The sequence below is a fragment of the Cupressus sempervirens genome, chromosome 3, assembly GCF_028749045.1.
Source record: "Cupressus sempervirens isolate cs-2001-9-10 chromosome 3, ASM2874904v1, whole genome shotgun sequence".
In the NCBI taxonomy this organism is placed as follows: domain Eukaryota; kingdom Viridiplantae; phylum Streptophyta; class Pinopsida; order Cupressales; family Cupressaceae; genus Cupressus; species Cupressus sempervirens.
In genome coordinates this window covers 585,961,062-585,977,508 of record NC_143120.1, presented here as the reverse complement: position 1 = coordinate 585,977,508, position 16,447 = coordinate 585,961,062, and the positions used below count along the sequence as shown (strand labels likewise).

At 39.2% G+C, this 16,447-nt stretch overlaps 15 non-coding genes across 15 annotated transcripts; all 15 read right to left on the bottom strand.

Moving 5' to 3' along the window:
• Positions 1-937: 937 nt before the first annotated feature.
• On the bottom strand, positions 938-1,056 carry LOC149567908 (5S ribosomal RNA). Its single transcript, XR_016363058.1, has one exon. It is a non-coding gene; the product is annotated as a 5S ribosomal RNA (ribosomal RNA).
• Positions 1,057-2,007: 951 nt separating this feature from the next.
• Positions 2,008-2,126, bottom strand: LOC149567907 (5S ribosomal RNA). The gene has a single exon (XR_016363057.1). It is a non-coding gene; the product is annotated as a 5S ribosomal RNA (ribosomal RNA).
• Positions 2,127-3,077: 951 nt separating this feature from the next.
• On the bottom strand, positions 3,078-3,196 carry LOC149567906 (5S ribosomal RNA). The gene has a single exon (XR_016363056.1). It is a non-coding gene; the product is annotated as a 5S ribosomal RNA (ribosomal RNA).
• A 951-nt stretch (positions 3,197-4,147) lies between these two features.
• Positions 4,148-4,266, bottom strand: LOC149567905 (5S ribosomal RNA). Its single transcript, XR_016363054.1, has one exon. It is a non-coding gene; the product is annotated as a 5S ribosomal RNA (ribosomal RNA).
• Positions 4,267-5,217: 951 nt separating this feature from the next.
• On the bottom strand, positions 5,218-5,336 carry LOC149567904 (5S ribosomal RNA). Its single transcript, XR_016363053.1, has one exon. It is a non-coding gene; the product is annotated as a 5S ribosomal RNA (ribosomal RNA).
• A 951-nt stretch (positions 5,337-6,287) lies between these two features.
• On the bottom strand, positions 6,288-6,406 carry LOC149567903 (5S ribosomal RNA). Its single transcript, XR_016363052.1, has one exon. It is a non-coding gene; the product is annotated as a 5S ribosomal RNA (ribosomal RNA).
• Positions 6,407-7,357: 951 nt separating this feature from the next.
• On the bottom strand, positions 7,358-7,476 carry LOC149567902 (5S ribosomal RNA). Its single transcript, XR_016363218.1, has one exon. It is a non-coding gene; the product is annotated as a 5S ribosomal RNA (ribosomal RNA).
• A 951-nt stretch (positions 7,477-8,427) lies between these two features.
• On the bottom strand, positions 8,428-8,546 carry LOC149567901 (5S ribosomal RNA). Its single transcript, XR_016363234.1, has one exon. It is a non-coding gene; the product is annotated as a 5S ribosomal RNA (ribosomal RNA).
• A 951-nt stretch (positions 8,547-9,497) lies between these two features.
• LOC149567900 (5S ribosomal RNA) lies at positions 9,498-9,616 on the bottom strand. The gene has a single exon (XR_016363051.1). It is a non-coding gene; the product is annotated as a 5S ribosomal RNA (ribosomal RNA).
• Positions 9,617-10,567: 951 nt separating this feature from the next.
• LOC149567899 (5S ribosomal RNA) lies at positions 10,568-10,686 on the bottom strand. Its single transcript, XR_016363050.1, has one exon. It is a non-coding gene; the product is annotated as a 5S ribosomal RNA (ribosomal RNA).
• Positions 10,687-11,637: 951 nt separating this feature from the next.
• LOC149567898 (5S ribosomal RNA) lies at positions 11,638-11,756 on the bottom strand. Its single transcript, XR_016363217.1, has one exon. It is a non-coding gene; the product is annotated as a 5S ribosomal RNA (ribosomal RNA).
• Positions 11,757-12,707: 951 nt separating this feature from the next.
• LOC149567897 (5S ribosomal RNA) lies at positions 12,708-12,826 on the bottom strand. The gene has a single exon (XR_016363049.1). It is a non-coding gene; the product is annotated as a 5S ribosomal RNA (ribosomal RNA).
• Positions 12,827-13,777: 951 nt separating this feature from the next.
• LOC149567896 (5S ribosomal RNA) lies at positions 13,778-13,896 on the bottom strand. The gene has a single exon (XR_016363048.1). It is a non-coding gene; the product is annotated as a 5S ribosomal RNA (ribosomal RNA).
• A 951-nt stretch (positions 13,897-14,847) lies between these two features.
• LOC149567895 (5S ribosomal RNA) lies at positions 14,848-14,966 on the bottom strand. Its single transcript, XR_016363250.1, has one exon. It is a non-coding gene; the product is annotated as a 5S ribosomal RNA (ribosomal RNA).
• A 951-nt stretch (positions 14,967-15,917) lies between these two features.
• On the bottom strand, positions 15,918-16,036 carry LOC149567894 (5S ribosomal RNA). The gene has a single exon (XR_016363047.1). It is a non-coding gene; the product is annotated as a 5S ribosomal RNA (ribosomal RNA).
• Positions 16,037-16,447: the final 411 nt, after the last annotated feature.

The window sequence follows — 16,447 nt, the reverse complement described above, 5'->3', positions numbered from 1 at the left end:
ACACCCTCGTGTTAGCCCATGCATCATAATGCAACCTTGTATAGGACGCGCCTTATGGAGCACTCGGAGCGCACCTTATCGAGCACCCAGAATGCACGGGAGAGTAAAAATGGCTTCGACACTGAGAACGCACCTTATCCGGCACTCGGTTTTTTTTATAAAAAAATTTTCTTTTTATAAATTTATAAATTTAACTATAGATTTTTCAAAACGTCCTGCACACCACTGTTAAGTTAAGCTACAGATAAATACATGAATAACTACAAAAATCAGAAGAAGAAAAAAAATGCTTCAGAAAACAGCTCGATAAACTGGAACTTGAAAAACTATATTCTGCATTACTGTTGCAAAATTATGTGCGAATTCATGCACAGACCTGCGCAAGAAAAATCGTGTGCATAGCGCGAGAACCCACACAATTACGAACTTTTTTGCTCGAGAAAGTGTAGAGGAAGATGCAAAATCTTCAAGTCTTTGTGCAAAAAAATAGCTTTCTCATGCGAAAATCTGGAAGCTTGTATGGACAAAACAAAAAAAATGCAGAAAATGTATATGTGAAATTGGGGGCCTCTAATCCTCACATACACTTCAACATGGTCATTACCCGCGAGATCATCCCGAAATAAACATTGTATTCTTTATTCGAAAAGTCTAACAAAGCGACATGTTGCCTTCTAACTAGAAAGATTATGCCTTTGCTCTCAGAACAAGAATCGGGCAACCGGACCTCTAGAACGAAGGATTTATGTAGGTAAATGAAAGTGCAATTAATCTAGATGAGAGATGCAATTATCAATCTAAGAAATGAAGAAATATAGTATGCTAAATGAATGCATATTCAAAATCCAAACGATATTACAATGAAAGAAATTAAGCTATGCAAATGTCAGCAAAGTCGGTAGAAATTTCGGCATAAGTTGCTCAAAAAAGTAAAAGAAGGGTGCAACACCGGGACTTCCCGGGAGGTCACCCATCCCAGTACTACTCCGGCCCAAGCGCGCTTAACTGCGGAGTTCTGATGGGATCCGGTGCACTAACGCTGGTATGATCGCACCCGACATCAAACTCTCACACCCTCGTGTTAGCCCATGCATCATAATGCAACCTTGTATAGGACGCGCCTTATGGAGCACTCGGAGCGCACCTTATCGAGCACCCAGAATGCACGGGAGAGTAAAAATGGCTTCGACACTGAGAACGCACCTTATCCGGCACTCGGTTTTTTTTATAAAAAAATTTTCTTTTTATAAATTTATAAATTTAACTATAGATTTTTCAAAACGTCCTGCACACCACTGTTAAGTTAAGCTACAGATAAATACATGAATAACTACAAAAATCAGAAGAAGAAAAAAAATGCTTCAGAAAACAGCTCGATAAACTGGAACTTGAAAAACTATATTCTGCATTACTGTTGCAAAATTATGTGCGAATTCATGCACAGACCTGCGCAAGAAAAATCGTGTGCATAGCGCGAGAACCCACACAATTACGAACTTTTTTGCTCGAGAAAGTGTAGAGGAAGATGCAAAATCTTCAAGTCTTTGTGCAAAAAAATAGCTTTCTCATGCGAAAATCTGGAAGCTTGTATGGACAAAACAAAAAAAATGCAGAAAATGTATATGTGAAATTGGGGGCCTCTAATCCTCACATACACTTCAACATGGTCATTACCCGCGAGATCATCCCGAAATAAACATTGTATTCTTTATTCGAAAAGTCTAACAAAGCGACATGTTGCCTTCTAACTAGAAAGATTATGCCTTTGCTCTCAGAACAAGAATCGGGCAACCGGACCTCTAGAACGAAGGATTTATGTAGGTAAATGAAAGTGCAATTAATCTAGATGAGAGATGCAATTATCAATCTAAGAAATGAAGAAATATAGTATGCTAAATGAATGCATATTTAAAATCCAAACGATATTACAATGAAAGAAATTAAGCTATGCAAATGTCAGCAAAGTCGGTAGAAATTTCGGCATAAGTTGCTCAAAAAAGTAAAAGAAGGGTGCAACACCGGGACTTCCCGGGAGGTCACCCATCCCAGTACTACTCCGGCCCAAGCGCGCTTAACTGCGGAGTTCTGATGGGATCCGGTGCACTAACGCTGGTATGATCGCACCCGACATCAAACTCTCACACCCTCGTGTTAGCCCATGCATCATAATGCAACCTTGTATAGGACGCGCCTTATGGAGCACTCGGAGCGCACCTTATCGAGCACCCAGAATGCACGGGAGAGTAAAAATCACTTCGACACTGAGAACGCACCTTATCCGGCACTCGGTTTTTTTTATAAAAAAAATTTCTTTTTATAAATTTATAAATTTAACTATAGATTTTTCAAAACGTCCTGCACACCACTGTTAAGTTAAGCTACAGATAAATACATGAATAACTACAAAAATCAGAAGAAGAAAAAAAATGCTTCAGAAAACAGCTCGATAAACTGGAACTTGAAAAACTATATTCTGCATTACTGTTGCAAAATTATGTGCGAATTCATGCACAGACCTGCGCAAGAAAAATCGTGTGCATAGCGCGAGAACCCACACAATTACGAACTTTTTTGCTCGAGAAAGTGTAGAGGAAGATGCAAAATCTTCAAGTCTTTGTGCAAAAAAATAGCTTTCTCATGCGAAAATCTGGAAGCTTGTATGGACAAAACAAAAAAAATGCAGAAAATGTATATGTGAAATTGGGGGCCTCTAATCCTCACATACACTTCAACATGGTCATTACCCGCGAGATCATCCCGAAATAAACATTGTATTCTTTATTCGAAAAGTCTAACAAAGCGACATGTTGCCTTCTAACTAGAAAGATTATGCCTTTGCTCTCAGAACAAGAATCGGGCAACCGGACCTCTAGAACGAAGGATTTATGTAGGTAAATGAAAGTGCAATTAATCTAGATGAGAGATGCAATTATCAATCTAAGAAATGAAGAAATATAGTCTGCTAAATGAATGCATATTTAAAATCCAAACGATATTACAATGAAAGAAATTAAGCTATGCAAATGTCAGCAAAGTCGGTAGAAATTTCGGCATAAGTTGCTCAAAAAAGTAAAAGAAGGGTGCAACACCGGGACTTCCCGGGAGGTCACCCATCCCAGTACTACTCCGGCCCAAGCGCGCTTAACTGCGGAGTTCTGATGGGATCCGGTGCACTAACGCTGGTATGATCGCACCCGACATCAAACTCTCACACCCTCGTGTTAGCCCATGCATCATAATGCAACCTTGTATAGGACGCGCCTTATGGAGCACTCGGAGCGCACCTTATCGAGCACCCAGAATGCACGGGAGAGTAAAAATCACTTCGACACTGAGAACGCACCTTATCCGGCACTCGATTTTTTTTATAAAAAATTTTTCTTTTTATAAATTTATAAATTTAACTATAGATTTTTCAAAACGTCCTGCACACCACTGTTAAGTTAAGCTACAGATAAATACATGAATAACTACAAAAATCAGAAGAAGAAAAAAAATGCTTCAGAAAACAGCTCGATAAACTGGAACTTGAAAAACTATATTCTGCATTGCTGTTGCAAAATTATGTGCGAATTCATGCACAGACCTGCGCAAGAAAAATCGTGTGCATAGCGCGAGAACCCACACAATTACGAACTTTTTTGCTCGAGAAAGTGTAGAGGAAGATGCAAAATCTTCAAGTCTTTGTGCAAAAAAATAGCTTTCTCATGCGAAAATCTGGAAGCTTGTATGGACAAAACAAAAAAAATGCAGAAAATGTATATGTGAAATTGGGGGCCTCTAATCCTCACATACACTTCAACATGGTCATTACCCGCGAGATCATCCCGAAATAAACATTGTATTCTTTATTCGAAAAGTCTAACAAAGCGACATGTTGCCTTCTAACTAGAAAGATTATGCCTTTGCTCTCAGAACAAGAATCGGGCAACCGGACCTCTAGAACGAAGGATTTATGTAGGTAAATGAAAGTGCAATTAATCTAGATGAGAGATGCAATTATCAATCTAAGAAATGAAGAAATATAGTATGCTAAATGAATGCATATTTAAAATCCAAACGATATTACAATGAAAGAAATTAAGCTATGCAAATGTCAGCAAAGTCGGTAGAAATTTCGGCATAAGTTGCTCAAAAAAGTAAAAGAAGGGTGCAACACCGGGACTTCCCGGGAGGTCACCCATCCCAGTACTACTCCGGCCCAAGCGCGCTTAACTGCGGAGTTCTGATGGGATCCGGTGCACTAACGCTGGTATGATCGCACCCGACATCAAACTCTCACACCCTCGTGTTAGCCCATGCATCATAATGCAACCTTGTATAGGACGCGCCTTATGGAGCACTCGGAGCGCACCTTATCGAGCACCCAGAATGCACGGGAGAGTAAAAATCACTTCGACACTGAGAACGCACCTTATCCGGCACTCGATTTTTTTTATAAAAAATTTTTCTTTTTATAAATTTATAAATTTAACTATAGATTTTTCAAAACGTCCTGCACACCACTGTTAAGTTAAGCTACAGATAAATACATGAATAACTACAAAAATCAGAAGAAGAAAAAAAATGCTTCAGAAAACAGCTCGATAAACTGGAACTTGAAAAACTATATTCTGCATTGCTGTTGCAAAATTATGTGCGAATTCATGCACAGACCTGCGCAAGAAAAATCGTGTGCATAGCGCGAGAACCCACACAATTACGAACTTTTTTGCTCGAGAAAGTGTAGAGGAAGATGCAAAATCTTCAAGTCTTTGTGCAAAAAAATAGCTTTCTCATGCGAAAATCTGGAAGCTTGTATGGACAAAACAAAAAAAATGCAGAAAATGTATATGTGAAATTGGGGGCCTCTAATCCTCACATACACTTCAACATGGTCATTACCCGCGAGATCATCCCGAAATAAACATTGTATTCTTTATTCGAAAAGTCTAACAAAGCGACATGTTGCCTTCTAACTAGAAAGATTATGCCTTTGCTCTCAGAACAAGAATCGGGCAACCGGACCTCTAGAACGAAGGATTTATGTAGGTAAATGAAAGTGCAATTAATCTAGATGAGAGATGCAATTATCAATCTAAGAAATGAAGAAATATAGTATGCTAAATGAATGCATATTTAAAATCCAAACGATATTACAATGAAAGAAATTAAGCTATGCAAATGTCAGCAAAGTCGGTAGAAATTTCGGCATAAGTTGCTCAAAAAAGTAAAAGAAGGGTGCAACACCGGGACTTCCCGGGAGGTCACCCATCCCAGTACTACTCCGGCCCAAGCGCGCTTAACTGCGGAGTTCTGATGGGATCCGGTGCACTAACGCTGGTATGATCGCACCCGACATCAAACTCTCACACCCTCGTGTTAGCCCATGCATCATAATGCAACCTTGTATAGGACGCGCCTTATGGAGCACTCGGAGCGCACCTTATCGAGCACCCAGAATGCACGGGAGAGTAAAAATCACTTCGACACTGAGAACGCACCTTATCCGGCACTCGATTTTTTTTATAAAAAATTTTTCTTTTTATAAATTTATAAATTTAACTATAGATTTTTCAAAACGTCCTGCACACCACTGTTAAGTTAAGCTACAGATAAATACATGAATAACTACAAAAATCAGAAGAAGAAAAAAAATGCTTCAGAAAACAGCTCGATAAACTGGAACTTGAAAAACTATATTCTGCATTGCTGTTGCAAAATTATGTGCGAATTCATGCACAGACCTGCGCAAGAAAAATCGTGTGCATAGCGCGAGAACCCACACAATTACGAACTTTTTTGCTCGAGAAAGTGTAGAGGAAGATGCAAAATCTTCAAGTCTTTGTGCAAAAAAATAGCTTTCTCATGCGAAAATCTGGAAGCTTGTATGGACAAAACAAAAAAAATGCAGAAAATGTATATGTGAAATTGGGGGCCTCTAATCCTCACATACACTTCAACATGGTCATTACCCGCGAGATCATCCCGAAATAAACATTGTATTCTTTATTCGAAAAGTCTAACAAAGCGACATGTTGCCTTCTAACTAGAAAGATTATGCCTTTGCTCTCAGAACAAGAATCGGGCAACCGGACCTCTAGAACGAAGGATTTATGTAGGTAAATGAAAGTGCAATTAATCTAGATGAGAGATGCAATTATCAATCTAAGAAATGAAGAAATATAGTATGCTAAATGAATGCATATTTAAAATCCAAACGATATTACAATGAAAGAAATTAAGCTATGCAAATGTCAGCAAAGTCGGTAGAAATTTCGGCATAAGTTGCTCAAAAAAGTAAAAGAAGGGTGCAACACCGGGACTTCCCGGGAGGTCACCCATCCCAGTACTACTCCGGCCCAAGCGCGCTTAACTGCGGAGTTCTGATGGGATCCGGTGCACTAACGCTGGTATGATCGCACCCGACATCAAACTCTCACACCCTCGTGTTAGCCCATGCATCATAATGCAACCTTGTATAGGACGCGCCTTATGGAGCACTCGGAGCGCACCTTATCGAGCACCCAGAATGCACGGGAGAGTAAAAATCACTTCGACACTGAGAACGCACCTTATCCGGCACTCGGTTTTTTTTATAAAAAATTTTTCTTTTTATAAATTTATAAATTTAACTATAGATTTTTCAAAACGTCCTGCACACCACTGTTAAGTTAAGCTACAGATAAATACATGAATAACTACAAAAATCAGAAGAAGAAAAAAAATGCTTCAGAAAACAGCTCGATAAACTGGAACTTGAAAAACTATATTCTGCATTGCTGTTGCAAAATTATGTGCGAATTCATGCACAGACCTGCGCAAGAAAAATCGTGTGCATAGCGCGAGAACCCACACAATTACGAACTTTTTTGCTCGAGAAAGTGTAGAGGAAGATGCAAAATCTTCAAGTCTTTGTGCAAAAAAATAGCTTTCTCATGCGAAAATCTGGAAGCTTGTATGGACAAAACAAAAAAAATGCAGAAAATGTATATGTGAAATTGGGGGCCTCTAATCCTCACATACACTTCAACATGGTCATTACCCGCGAGATCATCCCGAAATAAACATTGTATTCTTTATTCGAAAAGTCTAACAAAGCGACATGTTGCCTTCTAACTAGAAAGATTATGCCTTTGCTCTCAGAACAAGAATCGGGCAACCGGACCTCTAGAACGAAGGATTTATGTAGGTAAATGAAAGTGCAATTAATCTAGATGAGAGATGCAATTATCAATCTAAGAAATGAAGAAATATAGTATGCTAAATGAATGCATATTTAAAATCCAAACGATATTACAATGAAAGAAATTAAGCTATGCAAATGTCAGCAAAGTCGGTAGAAATTTCGGCATAAGTTGCTCAAAAAAGTAAAAGAAGGGTGCAACACCGGGACTTCCCGGGAGGTCACCCATCCCAGTACTACTCTGGCCCAAGCGCGCTTAACTGCGGAGTTCTGATGGGATCCGGTGCACTAACGCTGGTATGATCGCACCCGACATCAAACTCTCACACCCTCGTGTTAGCCCATGCATCATAATGCAACCTTGTATAGGACGCGCCTTATGGAGCACTCGGAGCGCACCTTATCGAGCACCCAGAATGCACGGGAGAGTAAAAATCACTTCGACACTGAGAACGCACCTTATCCGGCACTCGGTTTTTTTTATAAAAAATTTTTCTTTTTATAAATTTATAAATTTAACTATAGATTTTTCAAAACGTCCTGCACACCACTGTTAAGTTAAGCTACAGATAAATACATGAATAACTACAAAAATCAGAAGAAGAAAAAAAATGCTTCAGAAAACAGCTCGATAAACTGGAACTTGAAAAACTATATTCTGCATTGCTGTTGCAAAATTATGTGCGAATTCATGCACAGACCTGCGCAAGAAAAATCGTGTGCATAGCGCGAGAACCCACACAATTACGAACTTTTTTGCTCGAGAAAGTGTAGAGGAAGATGCAAAATCTTCAAGTCTTTGTGCAAAAAAATAGCTTTCTCATGCGAAAATCTGGAAGCTTGTATGGACAAAACAAAAAAAATGCAGAAAATGTATATGTGAAATTGGGGGCCTCTAATCCTCACATACACTTCAACATGGTCATTACCCGCGAGATCATCCCGAAATAAACATTGTATTCTTTATTCGAAAAGTCTAACAAAGCGACATGTTGCCTTCTAACTAGAAAGATTATGCCTTTGCTCTCAGAACAAGAATCGGGCAACCGGACCTCTAGAACGAAGGATTTATGTAGGTAAATGAAAGTGCAATTAATCTAGATGAGAGATGCAATTATCAATCTAAGAAATGAAGAAATATAGTATGCTAAATGAATGCATATTTAAAATCCAAACGATATTACAATGAAAGAAATTAAGCTATGCAAATGTCAGCAAAGTCGGTAGAAATTTCGGCATAAGTTGCTCAAAAAAGTAAAAGAAGGGTGCAACACCGGGACTTCCCGGGAGGTCACCCATCCCAGTACTACTCCGGCCCAAGCGCGCTTAACTGCGGAGTTCTGATGGGATCTGGTGCACTAACGCTGGTATGATCGCACCCGACATCAAACTCTCACACCCTCGTGTTAGCCCATGCATCATAATGCAACCTTGTATAGGACGCGCCTTATGGAGCACTCGGAGCGCACCTTATCGAGCACCCAGAATGCACGGGAGAGTAAAAATCACTTCGACACTGAGAACGCACCTTATCCGGCACTCGGTTTTTTTTATAAAAAATTTTTCTTTTTATAAATTTATAAATTTAACTATAGATTTTTCAAAACGTCCTGCACACCACTGTTAAGTTAAGCTACAGATAAATACATGAATAACTACAAAAATCAGAAGAAGAAAAAAAATGCTTCAGAAAACAGCTCGATAAACTGGAACTTGAAAAACTATATTCTGCATTGCTGTTGCAAAATTATGTGCGAATTCATGCACAGACCTGCGCAAGAAAAATCGTGTGCATAGCGCGAGAACCCACACAATTACGAACTTTTTTGCTCGAGAAAGTGTAGAGGAAGATGCAAAATCTTCAAGTCTTTGTGCAAAAAAATAGCTTTCTCATGCGAAAATCTGGAAGCTTGTATGGACAAAACAAAAAAAATGCAGAAAATGTATATGTGAAATTGGGGGCCTCTAATCCTCACATACACTTCAACATGGTCATTACCCGCGAGATCATCCCGAAATAAACATTGTATTCTTTATTCGAAAAGTCTAACAAAGCGACATGTTGCCTTCTAACTAGAAAGATTATGCCTTTGCTCTCAGAACAAGAATCGGGCAACCGGACCTCTAGAACGAAGGATTTATGTAGGTAAATGAAAGTGCAATTAATCTAGATGAGAGATGCAATTATCAATCTAAGAAATGAAGAAATATAGTCTGCTAAATGAATGCATATTTAAAATCCAAACGATATTACAATGAAAGAAATTAAGCTATGCAAATGTCAGCAAAGTCGGTAGAAATTTCGGCATAAGTTGCTCAAAAAAGTAAAAGAAGGGTGCAACACCGGGACTTCCCGGGAGGTCACCCATCCCAGTACTACTCCGGCCCAAGCGCGCTTAACTGCGGAGTTCTGATGGGATCCGGTGCACTAACGCTGGTATGATCGCACCCGACATCAAACTCTCACACCCTCGTGTTAGCCCATGCATCATAATGCAACCTTGTATAGGACGCGCCTTATGGAGCACTCGGAGCGCACCTTATCGAGCACCCAGAATGCACGGGAGAGTAAAAATCACTTCGACACTGAGAACGCACCTTATCCGGCACTCGGTTTTTTTTATAAAAAATTTTTCTTTTTATAAATTTATAAATTTAACTATAGATTTTTCAAAACGTCCTGCACACCACTGTTAAGTTAAGCTACAGATAAATACATGAATAACTACAAAAATCAGAAGAAGAAAAAAAATGCTTCAGAAAACAGCTCGATAAACTGGAACTTGAAAAACTATATTCTGCATTACTGTTGCAAAATTATGTGCGAATTCATGCACAGACCTGCGCAAGAAAAATCGTGTGCATAGCGCGAGAACCCACACAATTACGAACTTTTTTGCTCGAGAAAGTGTAGAGGAAGATGCAAAATCTTCAAGTCTTTGTGCAAAAAAATAGCTTTCTCATGCGAAAATCTGGAAGCTTGTATGGACAAAACAAAAAAAATGCAGAAAATGTATATGTGAAATTGGGGGCCTCTAATCCTCACATACACTTCAACATGGTCATTACCCGCGAGATCATCCCGAAATAAACATTGTATTCTTTATTCGAAAAGTCTAACAAAGCGACATGTTGCCTTCTAACTAGAAAGATTATGCCTTTGCTCTCAGAACAAGAATCGGGCAACCGGACCTCTAGAACGAAGGATTTATGTAGGTAAATGAAAGTGCAATTAATCTAGATGAGAGATGCAATTATCAATCTAAGAAATGAAGAAATATAGTATGCTAAATGAATGCATATTTAAAATCCAAACGATATTACAATGAAAGAAATTAAGCTATGCAAATGTCAGCAAAGTCGGTAGAAATTTCGGCATAAGTTGCTCAAAAAAGTAAAAGAAGGGTGCAACACCGGGACTTCCCGGGAGGTCACCCATCCCAGTACTACTCCGGCCCAAGCGCGCTTAACTGCGGAGTTCTGATGGGATCCGGTGCACTAACGCTGGTATGATCGCACCCGACATCAAACTCTCACACCCTCGTGTTAGCCCATGCATCATAATGCAACCTTGTATAGGACGCGCCTTATGGAGCACTCGGAGCGCACCTTATCGAGCACCCAGAATGCACGGGAGAGTAAAAATCACTTCGACACTGAGAACGCACCTTATCCGGCACTCGGTTTTTTTTATAAAAAATTTTTCTTTTTATAAATTTATAAATTTAACTATAGATTTTTCAAAACGTCCTGCACACCACTGTTAAGTTAAGCTACAGATAAATACATGAATAACTACAAAAATCAGAAGAAGAAAAAAAATGCTTCAGAAAACAGCTCGATAAACTGGAACTTGAAAAACTATATTCTGCATTGCTGTTGCAAAATTATGTGCGAATTCATGCACATACCTGCGCAAGAAAAATCGTGTGCATAGCGCGAGAACCCACACAATTACGAACTTTTTTGCTCGAGAAAGTGTAGAGGAAGATGCAAAATCTTCAAGTCTTTGTGCAAAAAAATAGCTTTCTCATGCGAAAATCTGGAAGCTTGTATGGACAAAACAAAAAAAATGCAGAAAATGTATATGTGAAATTGGGGGCCTCTAATCCTCACATACACTTCAACATGGTCATTACCCGCGAGATCATCCCGAAATAAACATTGTATTCTTTATTCGAAAAGTCTAACAAAGCGACATGTTGCCTTCTAACTAGAAAGATTATGCCTTTGCTCTCAGAACAAGAATCGGGCAACCGGACCTCTAGAACGAAGGATTTATGTAGGTAAATGAAAGTGCAATTAATCTAGATGAGAGATGCAATTATCAATCTAAGAAATGAAGAAATATAGTCTGCTAAATGAATGCATATTTAAAATCCAAACGATATTACAATGAAAGAAATTAAGCTATGCAAATGTCAGCAAAGTCGGTAGAAATTTCGGCATAAGTTGCTCAAAAAAGTAAAAGAAGGGTGCAACACCGGGACTTCCCGGGAGGTCACCCATCCCAGTACTACTCCGGCCCAAGCGCGCTTAACTACGGAGTTCTGATGGGATCCGGTGCACTAACGCTGGTATGATCGCACCCGACATCAAACTCTCACACCCTCGTGTTAGCCCATGCATCATAATGCAACCTTGTATAGGACGCGCCTTATGGAGCACTCGGAGCGCACCTTATCGAGCACCCAGAATGCACGGGAGAGTAAAAATCACTTCGACACTGAGAACGCACCTTATCCGGCACTCGGTTTTTTTTATAAAAAATTTTTCTTTTTATAAATTTATAAATTTAACTATAGATTTTTCAAAACGTCCTGCACACCACTGTTAAGTTAAGCTACAGATAAATACATGAATAACTACAAAAATCAGAAGAAGAAAAAAAATGCTTCAGAAAACAGCTCGATAAACTGGAACTTGAAAAACTATATTCTGCATTGCTGTTGCAAAATTATGTGCGAATTCATGCACAGACCTGCGCAAGAAAAATCGTGTGCATAGCGCGAGAACCCACACAATTACGAACTTTTTTGCTCGAGAAAGTGTAGAGGAAGATGCAAAATCTTCAAGTCTTTGTGCAAAAAAATAGCTTTCTCATTCGAAAATCTGGAAGCTTGTATGGACAAAACAAAAAAAATGCAGAAAATGTATATGTGAAATTGGGGGCCTCTAATCCTCACATACACTTCAACATGGTCATTACCCGCGAGATCATCCCGAAATAAACATTGTATTCTTTATTCGAAAAGTCTAACAAAGCGACATGTTGCCTTCTAACTAGAAAGATTATGCCTTTGCTCTCAGAACAAGAATCGGGCAACCGGACCTCTAGAACGAAGGATTTATGTAGGTAAATGAAAGTGCAATTAATCTAGATGAGAGATGCAATTATCAATCTAAGAAATGAAGAAATATAGTATGCTAAATGAATGCATATTTAAAATCCAAACGATATTACAATGAAAGAAATTAAGCTATGCAAATGTCAGCAAAGTCGGTAGAAATTTCGGCATAAGTTGCTCAAAAAAGTAAAAGAAGGGTGCAACACCGGGACTTCCCGGGAGGTCACCCATCCCAGTACTACTCCGGCCCAAGCGCGCTTAACTGCGGAGTTCTGATGGGATCCGGTGCACTAACGCTGGTATGATCGCACCCGACATCAAACTCTCACACCCTCGTGTTAGCCCATGCATCATAATGCAACCTTGTATAGGACGCGCCTTATGGAGCACTCGGAGCGCACCTTATCGAGCACCCAGAATGCACGGGAGAGTAAAAATCACTTCGACACTGAGAACGCACCTTATCCGGCACTCGGTTTTTTTTATAAAAAATTTTTCTTTTTATAAATTTATAAATTTAACTATAGATTTTTCAAAACGTCCTGCACACCACTGTTAAGTTAAGCTACAGATAAATACATGAATAACTACAAAAATCAGAAGAAGAAAAAAAATGCTTCAGAAAACAGCTCGATAAACTGGAACTTGAAAAACTATATTCTGCATTGCTGTTGCAAAATTATGTGCGAATTCATGCACAGACCTGCGCAAGAAAAATCGTGTGCATAGCGCGAGAACCCACACAATTACGAACTTTTTTGCTCGAGAAAGTGTAGAGGAAGATGCAAAATCTTCAAGTCTTTGTGCAAAAAAATAGCTTTCTCATGCGAAAATCTGGAAGCTTGTATGGACAAAACAAAAAAAATGCAGAAAATGTATATGTGAAATTGGGGGCCTCTAATCCTCACATACACTTCAACATGGTCATTACCCGCGAGATCATCCCGAAATAAACATTGTATTCTTTATTCGAAAAGTCTAACAAAGCGACATGTTGCCTTCTAACTAGAAAGATTATGCCTTTGCTCTCAGAACAAGAATCGGGCAACCGGACCTCTAGAACGAAGGATTTATGTAGGTAAATGAAAGTGCAATTAATCTAGATGAGAGATGCAATTATCAATCTAAGAAATGAAGAAATATAGTATGCTAAATGAATGCATATTTAAAATCCAAACGATATTACAATGAAAGAAATTAAGCTATGCAAATGTCAGCAAAGTCGGTAGAAATTTCGGCATAAGTTGCTCAAAAAAGTAAAAGAAGGGTGCAACACCGGGACTTCCCGGGAGGTCACCCATCCCAGTACTACTCCGGCCCAAGCGCGCTTAACTGCGGAGTTCTGATGGGATCCGGTGCACTAACGCTGGTATGATCGCACCCGACATCAAACTCTCACACCCTCGTGTTAGCCCATGCATCATAATGCAACCTTGTATAGGACGCGCCTTATGGAGCACTCGGAGCGCACCTTATCGAGCACCCAGAATGCACGGGAGAGTAAAAATCACTTCGACACTGAGAACGCACCTTATCCGGCACTCGGTTTTTTTTATAAAAAATTTTTCTTTTTATAAATTTATAAATTTAACTATAGATTTTTCAAAACGTCCTGCACACCACTGTTAAGTTAAGCTACAGATAAATACATGAATAACTACAAAAATCAGAAGAAGAAAAAAAATGCTTCAGAAAACAGCTCGATAAACTGGAACTTGAAAAACTATATTCTGCATTGCTGTTGCAAAATTATGTGCGAATTCATGCACAGACCTGCGCAAGAAAAATCGTGTGCATAGCGCGAGAACCCACACAATTACGAACTTTTTTGCTCGAGAAAGTGTAGAGGAAGATGCAAAATCTTCAAGTCTTTGTGCAAAAAAATAGCTTTCTCATGCGAAAATCTGGAAGCTTGTATGGACAAAACAAAAAAAATGCAGAAAATGTATATGTGAAATTGGGGGCCTCTAATCCTCACATACACTTCAACATGGTCATTACCCGCGAGATCATCCCGAAATAAACATTGTATTCTTTATTCGAAAAGTCTAACAAAGCGACATGTTGCCTTCTAACTAGAAAGATTATGCCTTTGCTCTCAGAACAAGAATCGGGCAACCGGACCTCTAGAACGAAGGATTTATGTAGGTAAATGAAAGTGCAATTAATCTAGATGAGAGATGCAATTATCAATCTAAGAAATGAAGAAATATAGTATGCTAAATGAATGCATATTTAAAATCCAAACGATATTACAATGAAAGAAATTAAGCTATGCAAATGTCAGCAAAGTCGGTAGAAATTTCGGCATAAGTTGCTCAAAAAAGTAAAAGAAGGGTGCAACACCGGGACTTCCCGGGAGGTCACCCATCCCAGTACTACTCCGGCCCAAGCGCGCTTAACTGCGGAGTTCTGATGGGATACGGTGCACTAACGCTGGTATGATCGCACCCGACATCAAACTCTCACACCCTCGTGTTAGCCCATGCATCATAATGCAACCTTGTATAGGACGCGCCTTATGGAGCACTCGGAGCGCACCTTATCGAGCACCCAGAATGCACGGGAGAGTAAAAATCACTTCGACACTGAGAACGCACCTTATCCGGCACTCGGTTTTTTTTATAAAAAATTTTTCTTTTTATAAATTTATAAATTTAACTATAGATTTTTCAAAACGTCCTGCACACCACTGTTAAGTTAAGCTACAGATAAATACATGAATAACTACAAAAATCAGAAGAAGAAAAAAAATGCTTCAGAAAACAGCTCGATAAACTGGAACTTGAAAAACTATATTCTGCATTGCTGTTGCAAAATTATGTGCGAATTCATGCACATACCTGCGCAAGAAAAATCGTGTGCATAGCGCGAGAACCCACACAATTACGAACTTTTTTGCTCGAGAAAGTGTAGAGGAAGATGCAAAATCTTCAAGTCTTTGTGCAAAAAAATAGCTTTCTCATGCGAAAATCTGGAAGCTTGTATGGACAAAACAAAAAAAATGCAGAAAATGTATATGTGAAATTGGGGGCCTCTAATCCTCACATACACTTCAACATGGTCATTACCCGCGAGATCATCCCGAAATAAACATTGTATTCTTTATTCGAAAAGTCTAACAAAGCGACATGTTGCCTTCTAACTAGAAAGATTATGCCTTTGCTCTCAGAACAAGAATCGGGCAACCGGACCTCTAGAACGAAGGATTTATGTAGGTAAATGAAAGTGCAATTAATCTAGATGAGAGATGCAATTATCAATCTAAGAAATGAAGAAATATAGTATGCTAAATGAATGCATATTTAAAATCGAAACGATATTACAATGAAAGAAATTAAGCTATGCAAATGTCAGCAAAGTCGGTAGAAATTTCGGCATAAGTTGCTCAAAAAAGTAAAAGAAGGGTGCAACACCGGGACTTCCCGGGAGGTCACCCATCCCAGTACTACTCCGGCCCAAGCGCGCTTAACTGCGGAGTTCTGATGGGATCCGGTGCACTAACGCTGGTATGATCGCACCCGACATCAAACTCTCACACCCTCGTGTTAGCCCATGCATCATAATGCAACCTTGTATAGGACGCGCCTTATGGAGCACTCGGAGCGCACCTTATCGAGCACCCAGAATGCACGGGAGAGTAAAAATCACTTCGACACTGAGAACGCACCTTATCCGGCACTCGGTTTTTTTTATAAAAAATTTTTCTTTTTATAAATTTATAAATTTAACTATAGATTTTTCAAAACGTCCTGCACACCACTGTTAAGTTAAGCTACAGATAAATACATGAATAACTACAAAAATCAGAAGAAGAAAAAAAATGCTTCAGAAAACAGCTCGATAAACTGGAACTTGAAAAACTATATTCTGCATTACTGTTGCAAAATTATGTGCGAATTCATGCACAGACCTGCGCAAGAAAAATCGTGTG